Here is a 26,711-nt window from a genome sequence, read left to right as displayed (position 1 = left end):
ATTCTAGTATTTAATGCTGTTAGCCCGCCTAGTCTGTTGCTGTAATACAGAGCTAAATATCAACAGAACTTGTTTCTGTTGTTTGGGTTGCTTTTATATACCAGCTTCAAAATATGTTTTGACACTTTATTATGTTCTGAATCAAGCTTCAGATGTGTGTAATGAAGGATGAAGTCTTTATCAGGCTCTCGTGTATAAATAATGGAGAAGTGCAGTTTGGAAATGGTCTCTCTGTAAGAGGATGGTTTCTGAAGAGTTTCGAGTTATGATCTGGCACCAGCCAAGCGCCGCTGGAGGTGTAAACAGAACCGAGAGTCCTCTCTGAAGGCGCGGGCTGCTGCTTTTCTCCCCACCTTCTTTTCTCTCTCCTTTTTTCCATCACCGTGTCATTTCTGTAACGTTCTCGTTCCTAGTTTACATGCTGAACCTTTTGAGAAAGTCTGGCACCTCTGATGCACTTTCCCTCACAGACCCTGTAATTTTTGGCTGTATTTTTTATGTTTTTCAGATTCAAGTCAATCTGAAAGTCCCAGCCAGCCAAGTGACGCTGACATTAAGGACCAGCCAGAAAATGGTAAGTTTAGTTTGGGACTCTGGTTGCTGCTTTGAGAGTTCATAGTAGCCAGCAGCCAGCCAAGTACATGGACTTCGAGGTCTGCCCTGTGGGCGGCCCCCAGTAGGAACAACTTTGAGGACTCAAGTTTTCTGGGTCATTCTGGCAGCCCCAGTCCCTTCCCCTCCACCACAAACCCTGGAAGAACCTTAGTTCCCCAGAAAGTTGATCAGTATGAGAGGTGGCGTTGATTAACCAGATCAGAATCTTTTACAGTGTAAGTGAGGAGCCAACGCCTTTTCATTTTAGTTCCTTTTAAGGTGGCAAGTGACCCATGATCTTCTTCACTAGTGACTTAAGGTTATTGATGGTTAAGTATTTGTGAGGTCTTTATCGAAGCCTTTTCGAAGCCTTTGCTAATTGCTTTAAGAAAATGACCTCTGCCTTTGAAGACTTTTCCACGTTAAATTGTCTAAAATAAAAACAGTAAGGGTACATGACAGCATTAAATTCATCAATTGCATAAATGTATAAACTTTCTGTTGTAGAAACTTGATTAACAGAATGCACACTTTACATATGAATATGATAATATCCACTAAAATACTAAATGTGTGGTGCATTCCAACTATGGAAAAGGTTGTCACAGGTTAGAATTTATCATTGACTGAAACCATCAGTTTCAGTAAAAACCAAGACTTGAACCAGCAGTATCCATTATATGCTAAACATCGTATTATGTATTTTCACAGATACCATCTCATAAAATTCCAAAGTGCTCCTTCTTGGTGATAGAACTGAGGACTAATGAGAACTTGACCTTGAGGGACCTTTGAGGGGAATTTGACACTGTGATTAAAAGCTCAGGCTGTCGTGTCAGATCTGCGTTCAAATTCTGCCTCTACTATTTCTTACCGTTACAATTTTGAATAGGTTATTTAACCTCTCAGAGTCTTTATTTGTTCTGCATCTAAGAAGTAGTGTGGTAATACTATTACCTACATGTTGAAGAATTAAGTAAGATAGTATGTACAACATACTTCCCGTGGTATCTTCCATAGACTTTATACTAAAAAAAGTTGGCTGTTGTTCAGTATTCCTTGTATTATTTTTCTAGTCAATGTAATCCCATCATTCTTTGTTTTTCACTTCCTTAGACTGATCTCATTCCTCAGGGCTCTCTTCTTTGTGTTGTTCTTTACATCTTTCCATTTTAATCTCCAGGATCTTTTGGAAGAGATACGTAAACTGAATTATGTTGGTGTTGGAGGGAGAAGGATTGAGTTTACCACGTTAGATATTCCTTTCACTGATTTCTCGGAATTTGTGTCACTTCCCAAGCCTGGGGAATTCTCCATAGCGTTGCTGGCCTCCCTCATTAAATATAGACTCTCTGGCTACCCCTCTCCTCATCCTGGTATTTTGGTGGTATTTTCCTCATCAAAGTTGTTTTTTTTGAATCAGGCATTAAAAAAAGAGAGCGCGCGCGAGAGCGAGAGACCTCTGTAGGCTTGTTTTTAGTGTCAGAAACAGCTACATCTTACTTTTTGTTGACATTTTCAAGAGTGATATTTATAGACTGGTTTCATTCTTTATTTCCCACTTGACTTATAGGTGATGCCTTGTATGTTTCGTTTTTTTTTTTCATACATTGTATTTATGTAAAATCTGCCTGAAGTTGCGTCCAGAGATACTGGTTTTATTCTCACTTTTCAGACCCGGTGGGCTGCCGGGGTACGTGGCTGGCGGGTTTCGGTCTGGCCGGCCCTCTCGCGGGCCTGCGAGTCATCTGTCTTCATAAAATGGCCGACAAGCTGTTCACATGCAAATATAAATTGAGAGCATGAGAGGCCTGGCGTGCCTTCCCGGAGCTGCCTGTAATACCGATCCTGTGCCTTTCCCATTCCAAAACGCAACCAGGATTGAGCCTGGATTTTTCGGCCAAAGGCATGGAAATACTAGCCAAGTTCATTTTTAACCCCAGATTACTCGGTGCTTCCTCAAGGATTCACGGTACTATTTGGGAAGGATCATGTGAATTCAAAGAAGGGAAGTATCAACATCCAGGAGAAAAAGTAATACATTCCTGTGCTTCAAATTTCTGTTTATTTCGGAGGAAAAGAGATAGAAGTTGCTTCGTCTTAGACAGTTCCAACTGGAGCTCAGACCAGAGGAACAGCAGCCTATTCGGTTTCCCCTTCCTGTCTTTTGTCCATCTCAGATAAAGTTATCTGAGGAAAAATGATTTTTTTCCCTCTTCCCTAAGGACATAAAATCCCTAAGGGGAAATAAATGAAGATTTCAGGACTAGGTATTGACATGCATTAGATGACTTGCTGGGGTTGTTTGACCAAGAGTATTCTTTCGTTTTCATTGCCCCAGGTTATGGAAGATGAGTTCTTGAAAGGTTCTGGCTTATTTGGTCGTTGTTTCATTTTTGTTTTTAAAGAAGGAACTCTTCTAAATGTATCAACAAAACTTAAGAACTTTGAAATCTTGGTGGATGAAGAAGTGACAGACTCTGGTCCTCAAAATAAAGTGGGAACCCATTATTCCTTCTTTATGTATATATTCGAGGGGAAATAATATTCTTTTTATCCTAGCTCTTGAGGAGCAAGGTAATGGGAAACGAATGGTATTTTCCTAGTAAACCATGGAGAATGAATAGACAAATGGTAACATGCTGTTTCTTCCAAAACCATAAACGAGGCCATGTAACTTTACCTAAAGTGGATGCAGCTGTTTCTTCCCTGTCCAACTAGTCTGGTTTTTTTCTGTGGAATTTTTGCTTTCTTTTCTTGTACTCCCTGAAGACTCAACTGTAAAAGAAAACAAATCTTTGTCCAATTAGAGTATTAGATGGGAATTTTGAAGGAATTATCTGAAGCCCAGAGATAAAATATCAGAATCTCTGCAACTCAAAATTGGTATAACATAATGAGTGATTAAAAACCCTGCCTCTGGAGTCAAACAGACCTGAGTTCAAATGCAGTAATAGCTGGGTGTTAATAACTGGGGAATAAGCGATGGCCCCAGTCTCAGTATTTTATCGGTAAAATAGGAACACTAGAAGAGCCTACCGCACGAGTATGAGAATGAGAATATGCATATGAAACGGCACAATGCCAGGTTCATAGTAAGGACTCAAAGAAAGGGAACCATTGCTACGCTCCAGTTAAAGCTCATGTCTGTAATGAGATATACGTATTCAAGAGATTAGAAGCTGGGGAGGCTTGGAGTGGACATCTTTGAGAGCTGTCTACTCTGTTCTGAAATGTTAGACCCCAGTCTCTTCAGTCAGTTCATCAGCCCGACAGTGGCACGTCGGTTTCACTGTTGAGTTCTGTTCTTCACATTCTGTTTACCTCCCAGAAGTTGAGAACTGCAAGTGATTCGGAGATGCTAGCACCTTCAGAATGAATGCTCAAGAAGAAGGTTATTCTGGGAAGAAGGGACTCTACCCAGATATCTTTAGTTTGGGCTGAGGTCTTCCTTGGCAGAAACCAAATAGAACCTGGCTTATTAAAAACTATAAGCTGCTTCAGGATAGGATTTATGACAAATTCCATATGCCTTGAACTTATCTCATATTTATTAAAATTAATAAGCAGATAAATATACTGTCACTAGCCCCAAGTATTTTTTGAGTATTTGCTCACTATTGATTTACCAAGAGGTTTTTAAGGAAAAAAAGCAACCAACCAACCAACCAAACAAACAAACAAAAACCTGGAGAAGCTGAAAATCTGACTTGGGTGTGGGGAAGGTCGTTCACAGACACATGGACATACACAGATATGACTAACAGTGCCAGGAAGCCAAACTCGGGGCTACGCTAATGGCCACAGAAGGTCAAGTTGTACCCCCATGCCTGGCCCATCTCAATGAGCAGGTGTGACATATGAAATACCACCATGTTCGTTTACACTTGGCTATCGTAGGAAATGGAATCCCAACAAAGTTCTCAGCTCTGACTGGTCTCATGCGTTTAATGCTTTTGCATATCACTGAACTCCTTTCTGGCTTTTTAGGAGCTCCTGAAGGCTTTAAGCCTTATTTGTTAGACCTTGGCTTAAGACATCTTCTCAAACCACCTTTGTGAATTTCCAGGAGGTCCTTTGGCTACTTTAAAAGTACTAATGGAGCAAAATATTAGCAATGCCTGCTTGATACTTCCAGGGCCTGTGAACAGTGCTCCCAAGCTTGCATCGTGTGGTGCATCAGGTCAGGCATTAATGAGGGAAGAGCGCGTGTGCTAGCCCTCCTGCTTAATTCAGGGCACACCTCTGGGGGGCCACACAGAGCCAGCGTCTGAGAGCAGAGCACAGTTGAACACGGCACTCTGAAGGCACACTTCCCCCTGGGACTCCCTGTGAATGCACCCTTAACTAGAAAAAGAAAAGAAAATGTGGGGTTCCCTTGCCAGAAAAAGAAAAGCTGTGTTCACATGTTTTTTGTTTGTTTGTTTGTTTGTTTGTTGTTATTTTTCCTGTTTACTGCCTCTCGTCACCTGCGCAGGCTGCTAATAATCATAACCTCATCCGACTGGATTTTAAAATGTGATATTTACAACAGGAAATCAGACGTGGGGTTTAGATTATTTTCTTTAGTTTTAATCATGTTTGCTCTTCCTCATTTATCTGGTTAGTTGCACATATGTTGGTGGCATCGACCCTCAGATGGGCCTTTGCAATCAGTGGAAGGCCATTAATCATGATGCTTGCCCCAGATTTTGAAAATTTGTAGCTCTCCCTGCCAATCTGAAAGTCACCCAGGAGTACTGGTTGAATCTAGCGTTCACGTGCAGCATCTTCATTTATGTTGTTCCCACGTTGCACCAGCAAACCAGGTGTCATTGCTGGATGTTGCTGGATGAGCAAGGAATGCACTTTTCTTCAGTCACAACTGTCAGTATCTCATTAGTTATCAGTGAACACATTTCTGTGAGCATTTTGAATATTTCAGTACTTATGAAATAACTTTCAAGGCTATACTGACTTTCTGACTTAAGATTTATATGTAACATTTACTCTGTAAGTTGGGGTGAGATAAGAGAACTGTAAATTTCTGTTTCTCTTTTGGACATTCTTTCATCTGATAATATTCTCATAAAAAAAAGTGTAGGCCCTCTGCTTTAACTTTTTTCCCCTACTTCCTCAACTATGTGGTAGATATATTGCAGTATTATATTATAATATTAGTGCATAATGTACGGCAAAATAAAATTCATAATTCTAAACAGTAAAAATTGTTTCTAATGACTGGATGGACTGCTGCTTTCGGAACTGTTTTGATTCCTGTGTCATTTTAGTAGGGTCATTTTAGGAATTTTGGAGGCAGCGCAGCCTTGCAGTTCACATTTTATTGGGAAAGCAGGAGCATTCTAGCACCATTGACTTGTAAATACAACTTGTCGATATTCCATAATTGGCGTGACTTTCTTTTACAATTACCTAGCACAGTTATTCTCCATAGTGTCCTTCCCCAAAAACCCTGCAGGGACAGAGACAGAAGAGTGACCACCAAAATAGCAACAATAACAATAATGACCAATATTCTAAATATTGTAAAGGTCCCAATTCAGGGAGACATTAAAACCTGATGCCTTCTGGTTTCCAGATCTGTGTAATTAAATTCTGACTGATGAGTTTTCAGCAATGCGATGGAACTGGTGCCTCTCCTCTGAGAGACCGGGGAACCAGAATTTGGGTTTAATCTACAATGTCAGTCTGAGACCAGGTGAATTGTGCTTTCTTAAAAATTGTTAGCAGATGTGACCCCTCATTGTTTGCAGAGGCTCTTTAGAAATGCGTCCAGACAAAGGAAATTCTTGGATCTTGCCTTTTGAAAGATGAGGTACCAGGTGAGGCTGGGGGCCTCCCCACATGCCTGCTGCAGTGTGGAGCAGGCTGGGCTTTTCCACAGGACCCAGGGTAGCTAAGGAGCTTTTCAACTGAAGAAATAGGGAGGAAATTTGTAGTGGTTTTAAAGAAGTCGTTTTACCTCGCACATTATGGGTATTTTATTGTCTACATACAGAGGATAACTAGCTGAATAGACTTTAAGTGGTTGGCTAGTAGCCAAAATAGGAAATGTTTTAGACCTCTGTTCCCCTGATTTCCAGATTCTAAAATGAACTGGCTGGGTGGTCTATTTCATACACATACCCCGCCTCCTCCCCTCCGCCAGTCCCTCAAGTACAAATAGGTACAGATGAAAGAAGAAATAAAGGGGTTTCTCTCTGGTCCTCCTGTTTGTTTGTGCCCGGGACTCTTGTCCCAGGAGAGACAACCATTGGATGCAGCACTGCAAATAGGAAAGCCTTGTTTAAGTGTTTGTTTATAATTTCTATGGAACTGTGTAAATAGATCTGTAGATCTCGATTCTAAACATATGAAGCAATGCAATTCATGTGGTATTTGAACTGGGGCTCGGAAAAGAAATCAAATGAGGTGCCGTCATCAAATCACAGTACAGCTGGAGAAGGTATGGTAGAAGGAACACCTGGGGTTTGGCCGCAGTGCCATCTGCTGTTGTTCTCTGTTCCCTCTAGTCTAAGCCTGGAATGGCGCCGATAAGACCCTCTGGCAGAGGCGTCCTTAGAAGCACCTGCAGTGTACTCCTGACGGTCACTTTCACGTGCCTCTCCATCACTGAAAAATTCGCGAGGTGAGGTATCAGGGAGGCTCATTTGGGTCAGGAGTAATGTGTGAGCTTTCCCTGCCACAAATAATAGGGTCTGACTTGACACTTGAGTGTGGATTTGTTGATTTAAAGCCTGTAACATTATTTTGGGGAGGGGATTATCCATTTGTGGATCATACTAGTAAACTGAATGCAATATAAATGATTTATTTGGGGATTCAGAGTCGCTAATCCAGATTGATTAGTTGTCTGCTGGAAAAATTCATGTGGCCACAAGGATTTTTGGCACCTTTTCTCCCTACAGCTTCCTCATTCTTTTCCTCTTCTTCAGGTTTTACTCAGCTCCAGGCAACTCTGTTCCCTTGGCACCACCTTGTCGTTAAGGAAATCTCCTGGGCCATCGCAAATAGAGGTGGTGGTGGGGGTCACATTCACTTGCAGCCGACTCTGCCCCATCTCAGTTGTTAATTTCTATACTTGGTTGATTTTAACCCAAAGGGAACAGGGGAGTCTCATATGTCTTATCCACAGGCATCATATGGCGAATATCCAAAGAGAGAAGTGTAAAGGATGTTGTGGTGAGGCCCAGCAGAATAGGGATAGGCGTCCAACAGTCTCTCCATGAAGGAAAGTCAGTGTTTTCTTAGAGCTCTGTAGGTATTTTGCAACCAGAAAGCTTCTCAGCAAGCAGCATTTGTAAACTCAAGAGATGAATAAGGAGAAGCCAAATCACAGCTTCCAAATAGGTCAGATCAGCAAAGGAGAGCTGCCGTGATAAGGCTGACACTGAGCATCGCTGAAGGGGAAATCAGTTGTCCAGGTCACTTAAAGACTTGTATGTACCTCAATTTTCTCAGAAGTAATTTAGCAGATAGTTATTAAGAACGTGCTGGAGTGCTCACTTCGGCAGCACACATACTAAAATGTGCCGGGTACCTTTGGACTGTGTACTGAATGCGTTGAGGGAATGCAGTCATGGAGCAGACATCCTGTCCTGGAGGACCTGATAGTCTGGTAAGGGGGAAAAGGCCTCATTCATTCACTCGTTCAACAAATGTTTATCAAGCGCATTCCGAGAACCAGATACTATACTGAGCAAAACAAAGTCTCTGGTCTTATGGTGCTCACTTACTGGTGGGAGGAAAAGACAATAAACTATTTATATAAATATAATACCAATATATGTGACTTACCAAGTGGCTTTAAATATTATGAAGAAAAGTAAATCAAGATAAGGGATCAACCGTGAAGGATATGGAAACTATTTTGCAGAAGGAGGTCAGGGTAGGCCTTGCTAATCTGTTGACATTTGAGCTGAGACTTGTCAAAGGAGAAGAGAATTATGCAGATATTCAGGACTTTTGCTCTAGAAAGAGGGAGGAGTAAATATAAAGGCCCTGAGGCATGTTTGAGAAACAGAGGGTCAGTGTGGCTTAAAGGATGTGAATGAAAGAGGAGCCGTTGGAGATGGGGTAGCAAGAAGCCAAATGACACTTGTAGGCCAAGGAAAGGACTTGGCAAATCCTGGATAAACTGTGATATGCTCTACAGAGGAACGCGGACACCGAGTCCAGCCATTCCTTGATGTGGGCATGCCCTGAGCCCCTGCGCTGCGTTGTCAAGAGAGTGAGACTCTCGTCTGCCATGGCAATATCTTTTAGCATCCCTGGAGGTTTTCCCTTTTGTGAGTATTACTGAAAGAGGCCCCATCTCCATGGGATATTTGGCTTCACATGCCCTCTCATGCAAACAGTTCTCTTCTCATTTATGAAAGTCTAAATGGCGGGGGGAGGGTGGGGGCTGCTGTTGAACCCTTACCTCGGGCTGCCACCTAGATGGCGAATCCACGGGTCTCAAGTGCATTACCTCGAAGCTTGATTTTTCCCCCTGTAGTTGGCAGATTTAGCAAACAGAAATACAAGATGCCAAGTAAAATTGGAATTGCAGATCAACAACAAGTAATTTTTTTTTAAGTACAACTATACAAAAAAAAGGATTCATTGTTTATCTGAAGCAAGTCCTGTATTTTATCTGGTCACAGGTCCTAAACCCCTGCACACTCCCGTGGGGGTTCCATGGGCAACAGTAACAGCAGTGGAGTCGAAGGCTTGGTTCATCTGTGATGATTTCAGCGATCACAAAGGGTTAAACCACTGGCATTTAACCCACTGGAAAGGAGACCAGGGAAGAGCACCACAAAGTTCTAGTGACTTGACTGCTCAAATTCCATTCCTCCCGCATCTGCTGGTACCTAGCCCAGTCGTTGTCTTGGAACAATAAGCCGCTTGTATGGCACAGTCAATAGATACAGTGCTGTAGCTGAGAGCCACGCAACCTGTGTAAGCCAGTGTGTAAGTTTAATTAGTGGGGTATGAATTGAGTAGGGCACTGGGACGGTGCGTGAGTCACCTCTTCAAAGGGAGTATATCTTGTCACGAGGTCCAGGTATTGGCACACCGTTTGCCTCATGAAAGATGGTGAAAGTAGAACATCAGTCAAATAATAACGCACTGGAAAATTCCACTTCCATTGGTGACATAGAGAAAAGACATTTAGGTTGAATCGAAAAGAGAAGATCCATTTTTTTTTATTAATGCTGTTTGGGGACACTAAATAGATATGTTTTCATTTGGGATAGAGGACCGATTTGCTAGATGATGACGAATCTTGTCTGAATATCTTACTAGAACATGGTGTGATCTTTGTACCCTCCCACTTGAAGAAAGGGGAATGTTCACAGATTCAAGGAAAACAGTTTTGGAAAGGAGGGTTAAACTCTGCTGGGCTTGAGGGACAGATGATGGCGAAACTAACGAATTTGGTGATAATAATCGTGCCCATAGCTCACATTCATTGCGGACTTCCTGCGTGCGGGTGTGTTAGTTTGGGTCCTCCAAGAAGAAGTGTTTCCTCGTTTGTAAGGTGGGATGTCACCGCCTTCCCAGGAAATGTGTTCTAGTTGCTGTCATGTTTTGAGCTTTAACGATGTTAGCTCCTGTTTTCCCTGGGGTTGCTCTCTCATCTCAGATGGTCGTCTCCTCCTTTATTTCCCAGCTCATCCTCCCAGGTGTCTGCCTCAGCCTTGCTTCGGCACCCACAGGCTCAGCTATGTCCTCAGAACTGACAGGGCTGTTACTGTGCACATTCCATGTGTGAACGTACATCTGTGGACGTGTGTATATATAAAGTGCCCGGAACGTGCAGTGGCCTATAGGAGACACACAAGAAAGTGTAGCCTGCCTTCTCCTTCATGTACCTCCTTGCCTCATGGACATGAACTCTATGCTAAAGACCAATCTAGAATGTGTCTTTGTCTTGTTTTAAATTTTGGAGGTAAAATTACATTTTTACAGAAAAATTACGTTCCTATTTTTCTTATGAATATTCTTTACTCTTTTTACCACAGTCTCAAGCATTGTTAGTCTGTGGCTCTGCAATGGATGTTTTTAAAACAATGGGCTAAATTTTCATTTGCATTTTCTGCTGGAGGTGGAGTGTATAAAATGAAATTAGTTGTAAGGTATTTATACCAGACGCCATTGTGTTTGTTGGATGGCATAAAACCATTATGATTGCCAATAAATTTGAAAGTATTTCAATTGCAAAAGAGGTAGGAATGTAGTTTTATTGAAAACATAAAATGTTTATTTCCAGTCCCCATTTTTTGTGCAGTACAATGGAAATTTGCTCCTCATCCCTTTGATTTTAGATTTCTGAATTATTTAAGAGTCCCTTAATTCTCCATTTCAAGTGATCAAGACAAAATTCATTAGGATATCTGATTCCTAGCATGTCCCCCATTCACAGATCATGTTAACTCCATAGAGAGGTTTATCTTCTTGTAAGATTGCAAATGCTGTCTAAACTGAAAGCTTTTCAATCTAATGCATTCTTACAGCTTAGGGCTCTAAGTAAGATCCTGAACCATAGAGAGGGGAACAGTGAGGCACCTTGTTGTCAGAGCATCAGCCAGTTCTAAAGATAGCAGTGCCCAGAACATGCATGCCCCTTGAGGTCTAGTGGATTTGCAAATTGATACCATGAAATATATGTAAGTAAAACTCAGCACACGCCAGCACATGCTCTTCACCAATGGTTGCCAACTGGTGGTCCTTGAAGGGGACCCAAAGAAAAAAATCTTAAATTATTTGTATTTTTTCCCTAGAAAGTAGAAACTGCTGCTTGACAATTTTAGCTTTTGACTGTTCGTGAGCTCACTGGCTGTCTTACACTCACAAGGACTCTAGCAGTTATAATTTGGGTTCATTTAATAAGAGGTGTGGGGGGCGGAGTTGAATTATCCATTATTTAGTAAAGATGGTAAGTTAAATACTTTGATAAATAGGCTCCATGAGAGGAAAATATTACAAGATGCCCTTAATGGTGAAAAGGTGCAGAAGCCTCTGCTGTAGGCCAGCGGTTAATCATAGACTCTCACCTTCTCTTTTGGAAGGAGAGGGAAGGAGAGAAAAGCAGGTACCAGTGAGAGCAGGTAAAAACCCGTCGTCCCAGGAGCCACCCATCATCTCCATGATGTATCCCTCCGTTGACTTTTTCAACAGAGGTTGTTGAACTCACCGCTGTCTGAGCAGAACTGATAATGTGGGGCAATGGAGAAAGCGGCTCAGGGTAGGAGCCTCGGGCTGCACTTGGCTACATAAGTTAACCCAGGAAATCGTACTTTTACAGGATCTTAACAAAGTTTGGGCAGCCTCATCTTTCGTAATTGTGTAGCACACTTGAGTTCCGGGTACATATCTCTTTCTGTATGCATTCTGTGCATCAGTCAGAGAGGTAAGAAAACCAACCTTGGTTGAATAACAGCGTGTGCCAGACACTTTGAATTGGGTGGCTGTGTTGTCTTACTTTGGCCTAATCTAAGAGGTGGAGGATGCGGAAAAGGAGGTTCAGGGAGGTTGAGGCACACGCCTGTGGTCAGTAACGCATGAGGTGCGGAGGAAATGCCTCCTTGTCTTCCTGGGGGCGGGCTCTGACGTTAAACAGGTCATGGAGAGTGAGGTGCTTTGAAATGTTGTAGAACGCTTTACACCCAATAGCCATAATACTCTCAAGTAACTGGTATTATTAGTACAGTAATTGTGTGATTTCGGTGTGTTTTCTCCATGTCCTGTGCCCTCTTCCCAGGGAAATTGTAAACTTAAGGTTAGAGAATGACAGTTGTGATGATACACTTACGGTGGTAGTGGTGGTGGTTAATTAGTTAAAACTAGATAACTCATCAGGTTTTTTTTTTGACTGAACATCAGTAAATGAAAAGAGTAATATGTCACCATACGCTGAAATAAGTGATAAGGGAGTCTGCAGAATTCCACGTTTCCCCAGGGACACTTTTGTGGACTGTGGGTGACCTGTGGCCATCTGACGTAGGGACCAAATGAGGGAGATGGCATTTTATTAATAACAAATTCATTATTATGTTTTAGAAGGTGCAAAAATAAATATAAGTAGAAGCCCCAGTGTCTTCTTTGGAGTACCCCTAAGGTGTGTTTTGGGAGACCACTATTCTAAACTGTAGAGAGTAGACTGCCCTTGAGGGCAGAAGCCAACGCCCAAACATAGCGTCTGACAATCTAGGTACTTTTCAAGTGAATGAGTGAGTGAGCAAATGAGTGCATGAATGGATCTTGCCCTCGGGAATCTGAAGTCTTTTTACCCCTCATCCTTATCTTGCCCCTCCCTCCATTCATCTCCCTACTGGTAACCACTAGTTTGTTCTCTGTAGCTATGAAAACGTCTTTTTTTGTTTTGTTTTGTTGTTTTTGGCTGAGCTCTATCTGACATATAACATCGTGTATGTTGGACGTGTACAACACCTTGATTTGATACATTTACATTGCAACGTGATTGCCATTGTAGCATTAGCTGACCCCTCGATCACATCACATGATTGTCATTTTCTAGTGTTGGGGACAATTAAGATCTAGTCTCTGAGGAGGTTTAATGTTTCTAGTACAGTTTTGCTGTCTAATCACTGTGCTGCACATTAGGTCTTCAGGACTTAACTTGTCTACTAGTTGCAAATGTTCACACTGAAATAATGTCTCTCCCGTTCTCCCTCCCCACCCCTGGTAACCACCATTTTAGGAGTTTACAGTCCGTTGAGGGAAAAATCACATCTATTTAGAAGTAATTCCTCCTCTTTCCAATCCGTCCTTTGTTAATCACACATACTTACCTAATACGTGTGCTAATCCTTGTGTTAGGCAGTGGGACCATAGAGAGAAATGAGACGCAGACCCAGTGCTCACCAAGGGCACAGCCTCGCGAGGGAGATGGCTATTTAAATAGATATTTGCCATAACCTGTGATTGGGGTCTTCTGAAGGTATTTGGGTGGTGTTTGGAGCCCATGATGGAACTAGGTACAAATAATAAAAGCTATGCAAGAGGCAGCAGTAGTTAAGTTATAGGTGTTTGTAGAAGAGCTTTATTAGATGTTTGATCTAAATATTGAAATGTGTGTATGTTCCTCGATATTTCCTCTGACCTCCTTGCCCCTTAGAATGAGCTCCAAACCTCCATTCCACACTCTTGAGGAAATCTAAATTTCACCCCCAGATTTCTGCACGTTTCTGGAAGGGCTTTTGAGCTAAAGTTCCCTTCAGTCTCTGGCTTCCTGCACCTGCTGAGTCAGTTAAATTGATAGATCCTCTCGCAAGCCACAGTGCTCTCTTACACGCCTCGTGCTCAGAGGTTGGGGTCAGCCCCTTCTGCATATTTCTGTACTGCGCACACACAGAACTTACATGAGTAGCTGGCACTGGTGAAGTTGTGTGGTGACCGGGTTGGGGAGGGAGCACTGAGGTTGTGTCTCAGATCACACAGACCGCTTCACACTGATTTTGGACAACCCTTCTTGAAAACGCTTAGGTGGCTGTGCCGTGTCCCCACTGCCCCTTCTCTTCTCCCTGAGCTGCTCCTTGCTCTTGTTTAGTTCTAAATGCAGAGGAGTTTCACGCTATCTTATTACTTCCTTGCATTTTGGACATTGATGTTCTTGGGGGAAGGGGGCCCCCTTTATTAATAAGAAATGTACCACCAATGTGTTTTCCTCATCAGTGAATTCTGGTAGTCTTGATAATCTGATACATGGGATCAGTAGCTTCTGTATGTGTGGGAGGGAAGATGCAAACCTCTTTATTAAGCAAAAAGAGCATTTGACCCACCACATAAGGCTCAGTGTGGCCAAGGCATTGTGTTTCTGAATAGTTTCTTAGACACTGTGGTCCTATCACGTTTAATTCATCCAGCGTGTTTCCCTTGGAGTGGAGCTTGCTGACTGACTGGCTGACAGATAGAAAGCATCCATAAATGAGAGACGGAGACGAAATTACAATGTGACTTCGTTGGCATCCACCTTTCGAACTGAGGCCTTCCCCACTTTACTCTAATTCAATTTAGTAGATGTTGGATGGAAACTAATACAGTTAAAAAGAACTTCATATAATCTCACTAGCATTCTTTGAACACGATGCTCAAGGTTTCCTGGTCAAGGATATTTGCATTTGCATTTACAGAACAGTGAGAGGCAGAATTCGGTGCGTGTGAAAAGTCCTTGCTCTGAGAATGACATTCCCAAGCTGTCAAAGTCTGATGCACTCAAAGCTAAAACCGGAATTGCCTCTCATTCTGTAAACATTGAAGAAAAGGCTTAGTGTGGTACCAGTGAATTTGCTAGCCAAGGAGGTAGCCTGCTGGCTTGGGATCAGCAAAAAAAAAAAAAAGAAAAAAAAGAAAGAAAAAGGTTATTTGTTGTGTTTAAATTGTCATAAAATTCAAGCTTAAGGGATGCAGTGAGAAAGTATTACAAGCAGTCATCATCCAACATTTTCCTGCCGGCCACTCAGCCACTTGGACACTATTTGCATCATTTAGGGTATAAAGCAAAATACATGAATCTCTGTTGCTTGACTGTTCTTATCTCCAACTTCTTGATGTTTACAGTGAACCACAGAAATATTCACGCTAAATCTTCACATATTATATTCATCCGTTCAACCAATATTTATTTATTAAACATCTGCTGTGTGCCTGACACGGTTCCAGGCATTAGTTACAGGACTGATGAAGCCCAGAGCAGTAGAGAGATGTGCCCCGGATAACACACGGGTTAGCGGTAGAACCGAGACCCTGAAGGTCCAGTCCCCTGTCCAGTGTTCTTTCTGCTATCTTACTGCTCTGCTTTTCTTAGGCTCATGCTTCACCCAGAAAGTAAACTGAAATCAAATAGTTCCTCGAAAGGCTATTGAACTCATTCTCTTAATTTGCCAACAAGGTGTAAAGTTTATGTGAAAGTCATTTGTTTCGAATTTTGAATCAAACTATCACAGTTTTAACATGACATTTATTTGGGAGATATCCTGAATAACGTCTGCCAAGGCCACCGTGTTTATAAAGCATATTGGATGCTCCATGAAGGCGAGGACCGTTTACCCCTTCTCACTCACCGTTTTCCCCTTAGCACGGTGCCGACCGCGTTGCGTGTGTCCACACACATCTGTCATATGTGCAGAGCCGAGTGCCTGAAGTGTCCCTGTTGTCTGGTGTGGTGTGTGTGCAGCACGGGCTCTCCACAGACGTCTGCTGCTGCTAAGATTATACATGGCATTAGCCATGTTCAGCAGGCCTCTGCATGTCATTCCTGGCCCACCTGTGCCTCCTGTATTCAGTGCTTAGATGGCCATCAAGCAGCTTGCAGTTTTGCTTGCTGTCTTGTGGTACGAGCCTCTGATGCCTGGAGGTCCACAGGCTGCAGACACAGCAAGGTGGTTTTGTGGCAAGGTGGGAAGTTTGCAGGGAGGAAAGGTTTCCTCTGGGACTTGGCTGGGGCTAGCACCGTTTCAGTCTCCACAGTCCATGGTCCTCTCCATTCTCCACCACCACCGTCCTCATCTGCACACAGCTGTCAGCTCTCCTAAGTGTGGCACTCGGATAGAAAATCTTGTATGAAACAGAGCTGGGCATAACTAGTCACAGCGAGGTGAATGCATGTTACCTGGCAAAGCTGACTTTGACATGAAGGGATCGTTGCAGGGAGAGGTTGAACAGAGCAAAGCAAAGTAAGAAGAAAATAGAAGTGCATCCTGTGTGAGCATTTACGCAAGTACATGTGTGAAAAGAAAGACCAGTTCATATGACTTTAGCAAGCATCTTAAACTCTGCTTTATGGAAAAGCATAAATATAAGGCATGGTCTCTCTCTTGTTCACTCTTCTTTTTCATGATCTTGTAGGGTAAAGAAGATATGTAAAATTTGAAGAAATGGTAGTTTTTGAGTTTGATAGTTTTTCTTATCGGAGGAAGCTGGTGTTTGGAAGGAAGAGTGAAGTCCTCTGATTTGAGCTTTGACAGGTGCGTGTGTGGAAGGAAGAGGGGTGGGAGACCCTTGACATTGTCACCTACCTGTGAAATGTTTTTTAAAGCATTCAGACGTGGACCTCTTCACCTATGAACTGTAACTGTCCTTGGGAAATGTACTTAACCTCTCTGCCCCACAGCTTCTTGATCTGTGAAATGGGACTAGTGATGGTTGCCTTTCTCTCCCAAGGGTTTAATAAGGATGTAATGGGATAATGTATCTGGAAGCACTTTGTAAGCAGTCAAGCCAAGTATAAAATGAGCTGTCATGATAATTTCAGGTCATTAGGGATTCCTTCATTTCCATCCCTGGTCCCCTGAAAAATACCAGTAGGCTACAGAGTATATTCCACACATTTTTTTCTTTCAACCCAACAGTTCTTAGTTTTCAAGCGAATATGATTACTAAGCTATCGTGTGGGAAATGAAGATTCCTCTCTGTGGGCAGTGTATTTTACCATTTGGCGCCTGACTTCACCCCCATGCCTACTGAAAGGCATTCTTTCTGCATTTCCTGTGATACCATTTTTACCCTCCATTCTGAACTAAGCTGGAATTCTAAATTTTTCAAAGATAATTTTTGAAAAAGAAAGCATCCCAAATGATCTCATATGGTCCAAACAAATGCACAAGTTGAAACTCACAATTTCTAATGATATTTCAGCTGGCCCAGAAATCTCCTGAGCAGTCGTTAACCTGTGTTAGTCTGTCGGTGTTTGACTTCAAGTTGACTCGTTTGTTGACTCTTAAGCTCCCTGGAATCCCCCGATTTTTTTTCTTACTTGCGTTGAATGTATTCACCCTAGTGACCTTCAGATCCACTTCCAGTTGTCTTTTACTTAAATTCTTCTTTTCCTGGGACAGTCAGCTCAGAAGCAAGATAGACTCCAACCCTGTGCGTTGTCTTGGCAAATAGATCTCACTGGGTGATGAGAGTTACAGGGTTGTTTCCAGTCATTCTTACGTGTATTTTGTGGTCTTAAGAGGAAATATTAGTGTCCTCCTTCGTAAGCCACTGGTCCTAAAGATCTGTCAAGCATAGACTTTAAATTCCCTGGCAAATTACCTCTAAGGAGTGGAAAGAAGCTTTGAGCACCTAATCCCGATTTTTTATGTCTGCTTTTGAGCTTCTCTCTCTCCCCCCTCATAATCCCTGACCACCAAATACGCTTCAAGACATTGAAGCTTATTGTAAAAAAGACAATAATACGTTTCCTTGAAAAAAAAAAATCCCGTATACATTGGGGGGGGGCTAGGATACGTTTGCCTTTTCACGTACTTTTCTGGTTGAACTGAAATCTCTCACCTCTCCTTCTCAGGAAAATCTTTGACTCTGCCCGTGTAGGATAAGCATGGTTCAGCCCTTCCCAAGACCCCCTTTTTTTTTTCTTTCTATGTAGTACCTACCAAGGAGGCTCTTACTTATAATCTGACATGTATGACATACGTTGGTGGAGAAGAGCCTCCTTTGTTAAATGGTTCATTCACTTCACTGGCCTGAGGAAACGTATATGAACCACAATGAATCACAACAGTTACTAGTTTAATTCCTTTCTTACCCTGTATTCGTTTAAAAGGTTTGCTCTCTAAATGAAGGACCTGTAGATAAAAGGTTTCTCTCAAAATCACGCTCTTTTCAAGATGTTTTCATTAGTTGGCATTCGTTGAAGTGGGTTCTACTCTGCATACCATTAAAGGTGTGCATAAATGTTTTTATTGGTTTCTTCCCTGTCTTCCACTTTTATATTTCCTCCAAAAGAGGCAATGCCATTAACCTTAGCAGTGCTAAGTGTGATTGTCTTTCGATCAGCCCCATCATTGCAAACCACTGATCCATAGCTTACATTACTTAAACCACTGGTTCCTAAACAGAAAAATAGCCCCATTACCTTCCTCGGAATGGCAATAGGCTGTCTGAAAAATCCTTTCAAGAAGAAGAGTGAACAAAAATACTCCCTCGTTCCTTCGGGAGTAGTCCTTTCTTTGATAGAAATGTTGTAGCAATAGAACCTGAGTTTCCTATTTTAACTCTACGTGAAACATTGATTGAGTGCCTGCTGTGTTCAGGGTGCTGTTTAAGATACAGGGGTGATGCCAAGATTCTTGAATGCAGTCCTTTAAGATACATACTCTTTTTTCTGCAGGTGAGAGACATGTGTGCTCCTAATAATAATGCCAGGTAGCAATGCTGAGTGCTCAAAGAGTGAAGCAGACAAAGTGCTCTGAGGATGGAGAAGAGGGACTGCTTTAATTCAGACTTTACAGACAGGGAGCGGAAAGTTAGATTTCACCCAGCAGAGAAGAAAAGGGAGGAGGAAAGAGGAAGGAGCATATTCAAATCAGTGAAACAGCCACCAAAAGCATTGTGTGGTCTGAAAGTTTATGGTGAGCTTTGAAAATAGCCACAGAGTCTAGTTTGACTTGTGCAGAGTAAGATGAGGGGGAACAGGAAGGCATAGTGTCTACAAGGGTGCTATGGTTTTAGCCTTCCCTTTTAGGCTCTCCTTGGGGTATAAATCCAAGATGCTACCAGTCCACACATGTTGGTGGGCTCACTGTCTTTAGAGTTTGTCTTAATCCCAACCTGTCACTCACCCAATCAGTGTCGGAGAAGGCATTGAATTAGGAACCCAGATAAATGCATTCCATTCCTGGCCCAGCCATTAAGTAGCTCTTGGATACGGAACGGTTCCTCTCTGAGCCTTGATTTACTCTTCTGCGGATTGGCGATGTAATAGTACCTAAATCGTGGTTGTTAGGAGTCCTAAATGAGATCATGCACAAAAGGTGTTTAGCATAGATCTCCATTCCATCAGTGGAAGCTACAAATTTGAAATTATATTTTGATACCTCATTGTCCATCTTAAATGAACTGGACTTTATTTTAGTTATTGATAATTTATAACACCCTGGGGGGGGGGGGAAGCCCTCAGTTCAATGTGGCTGCATTAATTTGGAAATAAGATCCAGTTTATCTCCTTCACAATAAAAATCACTCTAAGAAAAGTGTTCACTTGTGTTGGTAGAGCAGGTGTTTTGAAAATTTTGAGACCTGAAGCTTATGAAATTGTACTTTCATGCATATCTAAAATAATCATATAATAGAGCTCTTTTCCATTGCTTGACAGTTGTTCTCAAGTGTTCTGGGAAGATGGGCTGCTTTAGTTACATACAAGTGCAGAGTGCAGAGGCTTTCCTTCACTAACAGAGTCTCACCCTGTATCAGAAGGCTCCAGAGATCCCTCAGATCACTGTTAGCATTTACTGCTGATACAGCAGTTTTGCATCTGGATCTTTTCATTGATTACTATTTTACCTCCCTTTTCAACCTTTTGAACTTCCCTGTGAACTTGGAAAAGACACAAGTGTTTGAAAGCTTGACCTAGGTCTATCTTAGGCCATGGAGAAGAGAGTTTTAACTTATGTTCCCCAAATGGGGCCACTACCTCTTTCATTTTTCTTTCTGATTTAATCTCTACGTCTGTAGGAGGAAAGTTTTCACTTAAACACAACCTTTAAGAAAAGCGTTTTCATTAAAGGGAAATCTTAACGGGGAGAACTAAAGATAGCGAATTTGAAGAAAATGTCTGGCAACGCAGGCTTCTGCAAGCTTGAAGCTCTTGGTGAAATCTCAAACAGTCGGAATGGAAAATTACCCAGTCTGTTTCCTCAAGATAGACTTGTTTGTACAGCTACTCAGAGTTTAAATGGCAGAACAGTAGGTACACACGCTGTACTTGTGAGCTGTGTTTGTATTACAATGCTGTGTTTTTAACCTCCTTTTAGTTTGGAACACAAGCTGGTTAATGTCTTAGTTCTTTGCTTCCTGGATTATGAGTGAATAGCGCGGTTGTATTGAGTAACCAGAAAGGAACAAACAGGCGAATGACTTCACTAAGAATATTTCTCTCTTGCCTCTTAGGTTTTTACTTCTGTTTTGTATGAAGAATATTTTAAAATTAGATATTGAGTCTCACTCTCATAAGATCAAAGAATTTTCAAATATCTGAGGGTTCTTGAGTGTATCCTTGTTTTGTGGAGCCCTGTTAAAGGTCTGAGTCTTAAAAAACTTGAATCCATGAGCAGACATGTTCCTCTCAATTAGCAAATGAGCGATGGATGACTTAAAAATAATTTTTTTCCTTATTCGTTATGGCTCTCTCCACAGTTATCACCATGCTTAGTAGTAAAATATAATTCAGCTCTGATCATATTTTATATGCTATGGGCAATAGCACTGATAGCTAACATTTGTATTATACCCCGGAGATTTACAGAACACTTTCCTATGCATTATCTCATGGGGAATTTTATGGATCTTCTTCTAAGTATAATTACATGATATTCACGTAGATCTAAACACATTTCACTTGAGTCTGAGTAATAAGTATATTGAATTTTTAAAATATTGACACCTGTCTGAAACTTTTGAGAATAAGGCATTTTAGAAATTAGATTCCAAGAACTCTGAATCCACATTTGTATTAAGTAAAGTAATATTAAAGAAAATGCCATTACAGTGTGATATAGCTATTTCTTTATATTGGTAGATAGCCTGCAGGCATTGAACTTACTAAATGAGTCTCTACAATGAATGATCCAGGGCAGCCAATTTTATTTGTTTCATATAATAGTTCTTTCTCATGAAAATACACTAGCAAAATTGTCATCTTTACAGATGTGTGTGTGTATAGTTTGTACACATATGATTTGTATATATATGAACCTCACTTTGTTATAAAGATTGGAAGGCTTACGAAGAATAACTACAGTAAAATGGAAAATAAAAACAAGTGAAAGAATGAGGATAGGGAAATACGTAAAGTAGGAAGGGAATATCAGAGAAAAAAATGTGAACCCAGATTCTACTGTGCTGTTCTACTTAGTTAATATCACTGAGCCATAAATTTGGTTCTGAACTCCCTGGCAGCCAAAGGGAAAAGAGAAATTCATATGATTGTTTATGTGATTCTTATTGCCTGTGAGATGATACATACCAGTTCCTCAAGGGAAGGAAGATTTTCCCGGCACTTAGTTTTAATAATTTTTTTGTATGTAGAAGTTCAACAGGAAGACACTGAGGGATACAGTGGCATTTGGTGTTATTAAAGTGGATACAATAGAGGATTTGGTAAGATAGCTTCTTTTAGGGTCCACTAACTGGAAGCTGAGAAACTAATTCAAATGTCCAACTCAGTGAAAACTGTTTGGGATGATCCATGACAGAACTTGCTTCTCATCCATCCGAAAATTTATAAAAGCTAGAGAAATTTACATTGTGATCTTTCTAAACTGTGGAAGTAGGTAGATCTCACTGTCTTCACATGGCTTTAAACATTTCTCGCAGCTACACTTTTGATTAAAGTTCTCATTGATGTATTTTAAGAACTGATTATTTGCTTTAAAACTGGATCCTTATCCTTTACAGAGTAAACAAGCAGAGTTTGCCTCACAAGGTGGGAACTGTAGCTCCTTCAGAAGACACTTGCATGTGTGTGTGGAAAACAGGTGTCTGCCCTTGTGGTTATTTTTAAAGTATTTTTTAAAATTATCAAGTATTTCCCCGGTTATTTGAAGATGCCATTAGCAGCAGAACAAGTCTATTGTTGGTTAAAGAGGAACAAGACTCAGAATGCAGGGCCTTTTGAGAGAGTCAGCACATGCTGATTTAATTCTTCTCCAAATAGAAATGATTGATATCAGATTCTTGTCTGTAAGCACTCTCCCCGGGTGGAAAGAACTCTGGGTTCTTCGAGGGGAGTGACAGGGTACCCGGGTGGAAAGAACTCTGGGTTCTTCGAGGGGAGTGACAGGGTAGGTTCTGTCCGAGCCAGGTCACCTACAAAAGCAAATGCCGGTGCTGCCTCGCAAGGTGCTTGTTGGCAGTTCTCAGCCACCGCTGGCCTGGCGACCTTTCCTGAGTTTCATCCAGAGCGCTCATCTGGGAGAGAACTTTGCCACCTACAACATTACGTGGAGACACCACTGTTGCTTAGGACCGAAAGGGTAATTTACACATGGGATAAAACAGTAGGTGTGAAGATGTGTGTTTTGACGACTGCCGTTTCCTCATGCGGTGATCAGAGTTTCTCTTTTGACTCCGTTCATTCATTGCAGAAAGGTGTGGGCTGGTACTCGGGATGGGGAATTCTAGAAAAGTCTTTGCTCATAGTGAAACCACATGGAGCAAGGTAATGTCAACCACTTACTGAGCTGTGGACCCTGACGTTGTACTGTTAAGCATAACAGTACAAAAAGAGGGTTTTGTTCCCCATACACCTAATTTCTGGCTACAGTTAGTTTTTAGTGTGTAACTTCAGATTTATTTCATCAGAGAGCAACTGGGAGGTCCCAAGACAGTGACTAAGTGGGAATATGCAGCAATGACGGGTGAAAGCTTAGTTTCTAAGAATCTCGATTTTGTGGAAATCCCCCTTAGACTAATGATGGGAGGGAAAACATGTGGTGTGTGTTTGGCAGATCATTCCCCAACAGGATGTTTCATTTTTTGTGTTTAGTCTTCGTCCATAGTAACAATTATAATGAACGCATCAAAAATAAAGCATGCAGACCTTGTGACCTATCTTGTAATCAGCACAAATTAGTTTGGGGGCAGGAAAATCCAGCTGCATATTCGTTTTATTAGATGTTCCCAAACATGTTATTGCAGTATTTTGGAAAAAACAGCCACAAACAAATCTAAGTCTTCAATGTGTTTCCTATTCAATATGTATTTTGTTTTTGAAGGATAATTAAATTGTATGTTTATAATTCCTTTGTTCCTAATTCATCCAAATGCTGTCTTTTGGGAAAATAGTTTCAGTGTAAGGAGATTATTCCTTTTCCCGACAACCTGTTCCTAGATAGCCCGCTGCTCTCCCTCCAAATGTTCTCCAAACTTTAAAAATGCTTTTAAAAGTTTAAACCATTACTTTTCACTTGGTTCTTTTTTTTTAAACTGTTTTCACTTATGTATTTATTTTACAATATCATTTTTTAATTGAAGTATAGTTGATGCACAATATTATATGTTACAAGTATACAATATAGTTTACAATTTTTAAAGGTTATACTTCATTTAGAGTTATAAAATATTGTCTATCTACTTTTCAGTTGGTTCTAAAGATAGTGATTGAAATACAGGTTTGGTTTTTTTTTTTCCAAAATGATCAGACTTGCTACTGTTAAGTGAGTGACCATAATGAGCTGAGCACTGTATAGGCTTTTTATCTTACTTAATCCTTTTTTTATCTTGTTTTTTTTTTTTGACAGAGGAGATAGTTAGGTTTATCTATTATTATTATTTTTTTTTATTTAATGGAGGTACTGGGGATTGAAGCCATGACCTCGTACATGCTAAGCATGCACTCTGCCACCGAGCTATACCCATCCCCCTTACTCAGTCCTCTTTTTATTGATGAGGAGACTGAGGCTCAGAGAGTTTAAATACATTGCACAGGTCACATGGCTACTAAGTGGCAGAATGGAATCATTCCTTCCTTTGACATTGAACACATAATTATTGAGACTCACTTTGTGCCAGGTGCCTGTCCAGTGACACAGGATATATCAGCGAACAAAGCACTGAAAACCCCTGCCCCTCCAGGAGCTGACATTCTAGGTGATGGAGACAGAGACTTAAAATAGAAATCAGAAAAATGTGTAGTGTGTCAGCTGGTGAGAAGTGGAGAAAAACTAAGAAAAGAAGTGGGGTAGGGAGTCAGGAGTAGTCTGAGTTTTAAAGAAGATGGACATACACACACATTACTGAGAAGTTCACATTTGAACAAAGATGAGGAGGAGGTGAGGGAATGGGACAGGCAGCTGTCTGGGGGAGATTGGTGCAGATGGGATGAAGGGGGTGAGGAGGAGAGGGACTCAGGTAAAGGGCTAGGGATGAGGGCAGCTCATTTAGGACAGTGGTTGTCAAACTTTGGCAGCCTCGCAGTCAGTTAGAAGACTGTTGCTGAAACTCACATTACTGGGCACCCCCACCCCAGAGTTTCTCATTCAGAAGTTTGCATTTCCAACAAGGTTCCATGTGATGCTGCTCTGCTGGTGGTCCAGGCATCCCACTTTGAGATGTACCGAGGCTGTTGTCAGACTTTTACTCTCAGTGCATGGATGCCATGGGCAGGATTTGAGCTTAGGAGAGACAGGATCTCTGAGCACTAGAGAGTCGACTGTAGGAGTCAAGGGCAGAAGAAGGAAAGCCAATCAGGGCACTATCTCAGCAATCCAGATAAGAGAGCATGGTGACATCGTTAAGCTACGTTATGTCTCTTCTGAGTTTATTTGAGCTTGACCTCGAAAGCAAAAGGATACGAAGCATTTGTTATGTTTAACCTAAATTTCTTTTGGTTAAATCTTTAGCCAAAATGAGTGTATGAATTCCTTTTCAAAGAGCTGCCGGTCTGGAAGTTTGTGAAATAGATGGAAAAGACAGGGAGTTCAGAATTGTGCTACTTTCCTGATAGAGCTGACAAGGATGTGCCCAGGAGCACAGGACTTTGTGGAGTGGTCCTTGGGGAGGTAGCGAGGATGGTTGGTGGGAGAGAACCCAAAGCTGACCTTTAGCTTTCTGACCCTCTGTCTACAAGCTGATCCTTGGTAGGATTGGAGAGGTGAAAGTTTCCAGCATCCTAAGAAATATTGTTTGTAGTGAATACCACCATTCCCTGAGACACTCAGATCCTATGAGGAATAATAAAGAAGAGAGAACTGAAACAAGGCACTGCCATTGCTTCCTTCCTGATGTGCAACGGGAAGGAAGTAGTGAGGGGAAAGAAAGCTGGACTTGGAGTCACCAGTCTCCGATGAGTAACTGCATCGGTGCCCAGGTCTCTTCATCTCATCTGAAAATGGGACTAATGGTGGCACTTGTCTCACGGCAGGGGGTCGGTGGGGCTCCTCATCAAATGTTCACCATAGCAGTCATTATTATCACCATGAAATTTAAGTGGATTTCTTGGCCTTTCAAGCCTGACACTTCTTGGTCCCTTACCCAGATCCCCACTGCACACAGAAATAGTACAGTGTAAAGAAAGTCAGGGCAAAGGGGAAACAGTGGAGATGCTGCAGATGTTGAAATGCAGGGTGGGCATGGGACAGTGCGGAGCAGTAACGCCTTTGAAGGAGCGGGGTGGGGAGAAAGCAGGCGGAAAGTGGAGGTAGGATGGAGAACCAGAAGGAGAGAGACTGAGATAGAGCAGAGGCAATATGAAAAGTGGAGGGAGGGTATGAGAACGAGTGGTAACGTGGGAAGAACCAGAAGTTCTTGGGAATGGCTAGCAGGACCACGGGGAACTCTGCGGCAGCTCGCTTCAGCGGCCCAACAGTCCGGGTGTTCCTTAGCGAGCCGCCCTTACTCACAGGGGCTGGCCCTGCAGAAGCTGCTGCACTTTCGAGGGGCAGCAGAAAACAGCAAGAGAAGTATCAAGAGGTCACAAGTTAGACGTCAGAGACTCTGCTTAGCTGTGGTGCCTGTGATGTGGAGACTCGTGAGATCTGACATCCGTGCGGACCTTTCAGGCAGATAATCTAAGAACCCAGACACTTATTACAAGTCCCTGTGTGAGCACTGGAGGACCAGGATGCCTTCCTCTCCACATCCTGGGGCCAAACCCAGTGTGACCTGCTCCTCCAACAGGATGGAGACGGAAAGGACAGCCGTCATCTCTTCGGAGGGGGGCCCGCCCTCTCGTTTAATCCTCAGATCGGCAGGGTTCGTTCCATTTCGCAGAGGAAGATGCCGAGGCTCGGGTTGGAAGGGGTGTGGCTGGAGTTCAAACCCAGAGCCGGCTCCCAAGGACTGCCTTCCTGTTAGCAAGAAATTGTCTCTGAGTGTTTTCAGGGACTCCTGAGTCAGCCTCTTTGCTTCTCTCACTTCTGTGGCTCTGCCTGCCTGCCTGCCTTTGGGCCATTCCGCCTCTCACTCAAGTCCTGGAGTTGTTCTTGGCTAGAAGAAACTGCAGCCCTGAGTGTTGAGTGTCTCTGTTCCCTCAGCTGCTGTTTCTCTTACACCCACCTCTTCTTGACCACTTACCATTATTACCAGGTTACCCACCAAAGGACGTTGGCCTCGAATCACCGAGTTTATGGAGATTCTGCGCCCGCACCACCCACGCTCACACATGT

At 42.2% G+C, this 26,711-nt stretch overlaps 1 protein-coding gene across 1 annotated transcript in view; it reads left to right on the top strand.

Annotated features, from left to right (window-relative positions):
- The first annotated feature begins 511 nt into the window (after window positions 1-511).
- NFIA (nuclear factor I A) overlaps window positions 512-26,711 on the top strand; it is a 167,028-nt gene continuing 140,828 nt past the window's right edge. Inside the window, exon 1 of the mRNA XM_072974322.1 lies at window positions 512-574. The gene's annotated coding sequence lies outside the window, so the exon portion shown is untranslated. The remainder of the gene's footprint in view (window positions 575-26,711) is intronic.

Source organism: Vicugna pacos, chromosome 13, assembly GCF_048564905.1.
Source record: "Vicugna pacos chromosome 13, VicPac4, whole genome shotgun sequence".
In the NCBI taxonomy this organism is placed as follows: Eukaryota; Metazoa; Chordata; class Mammalia; order Artiodactyla; family Camelidae; genus Vicugna; species Vicugna pacos.
Note: the sequence above shows the minus strand (reverse complement) of the source record. Positions and strands in the feature narration are given on the sequence as shown.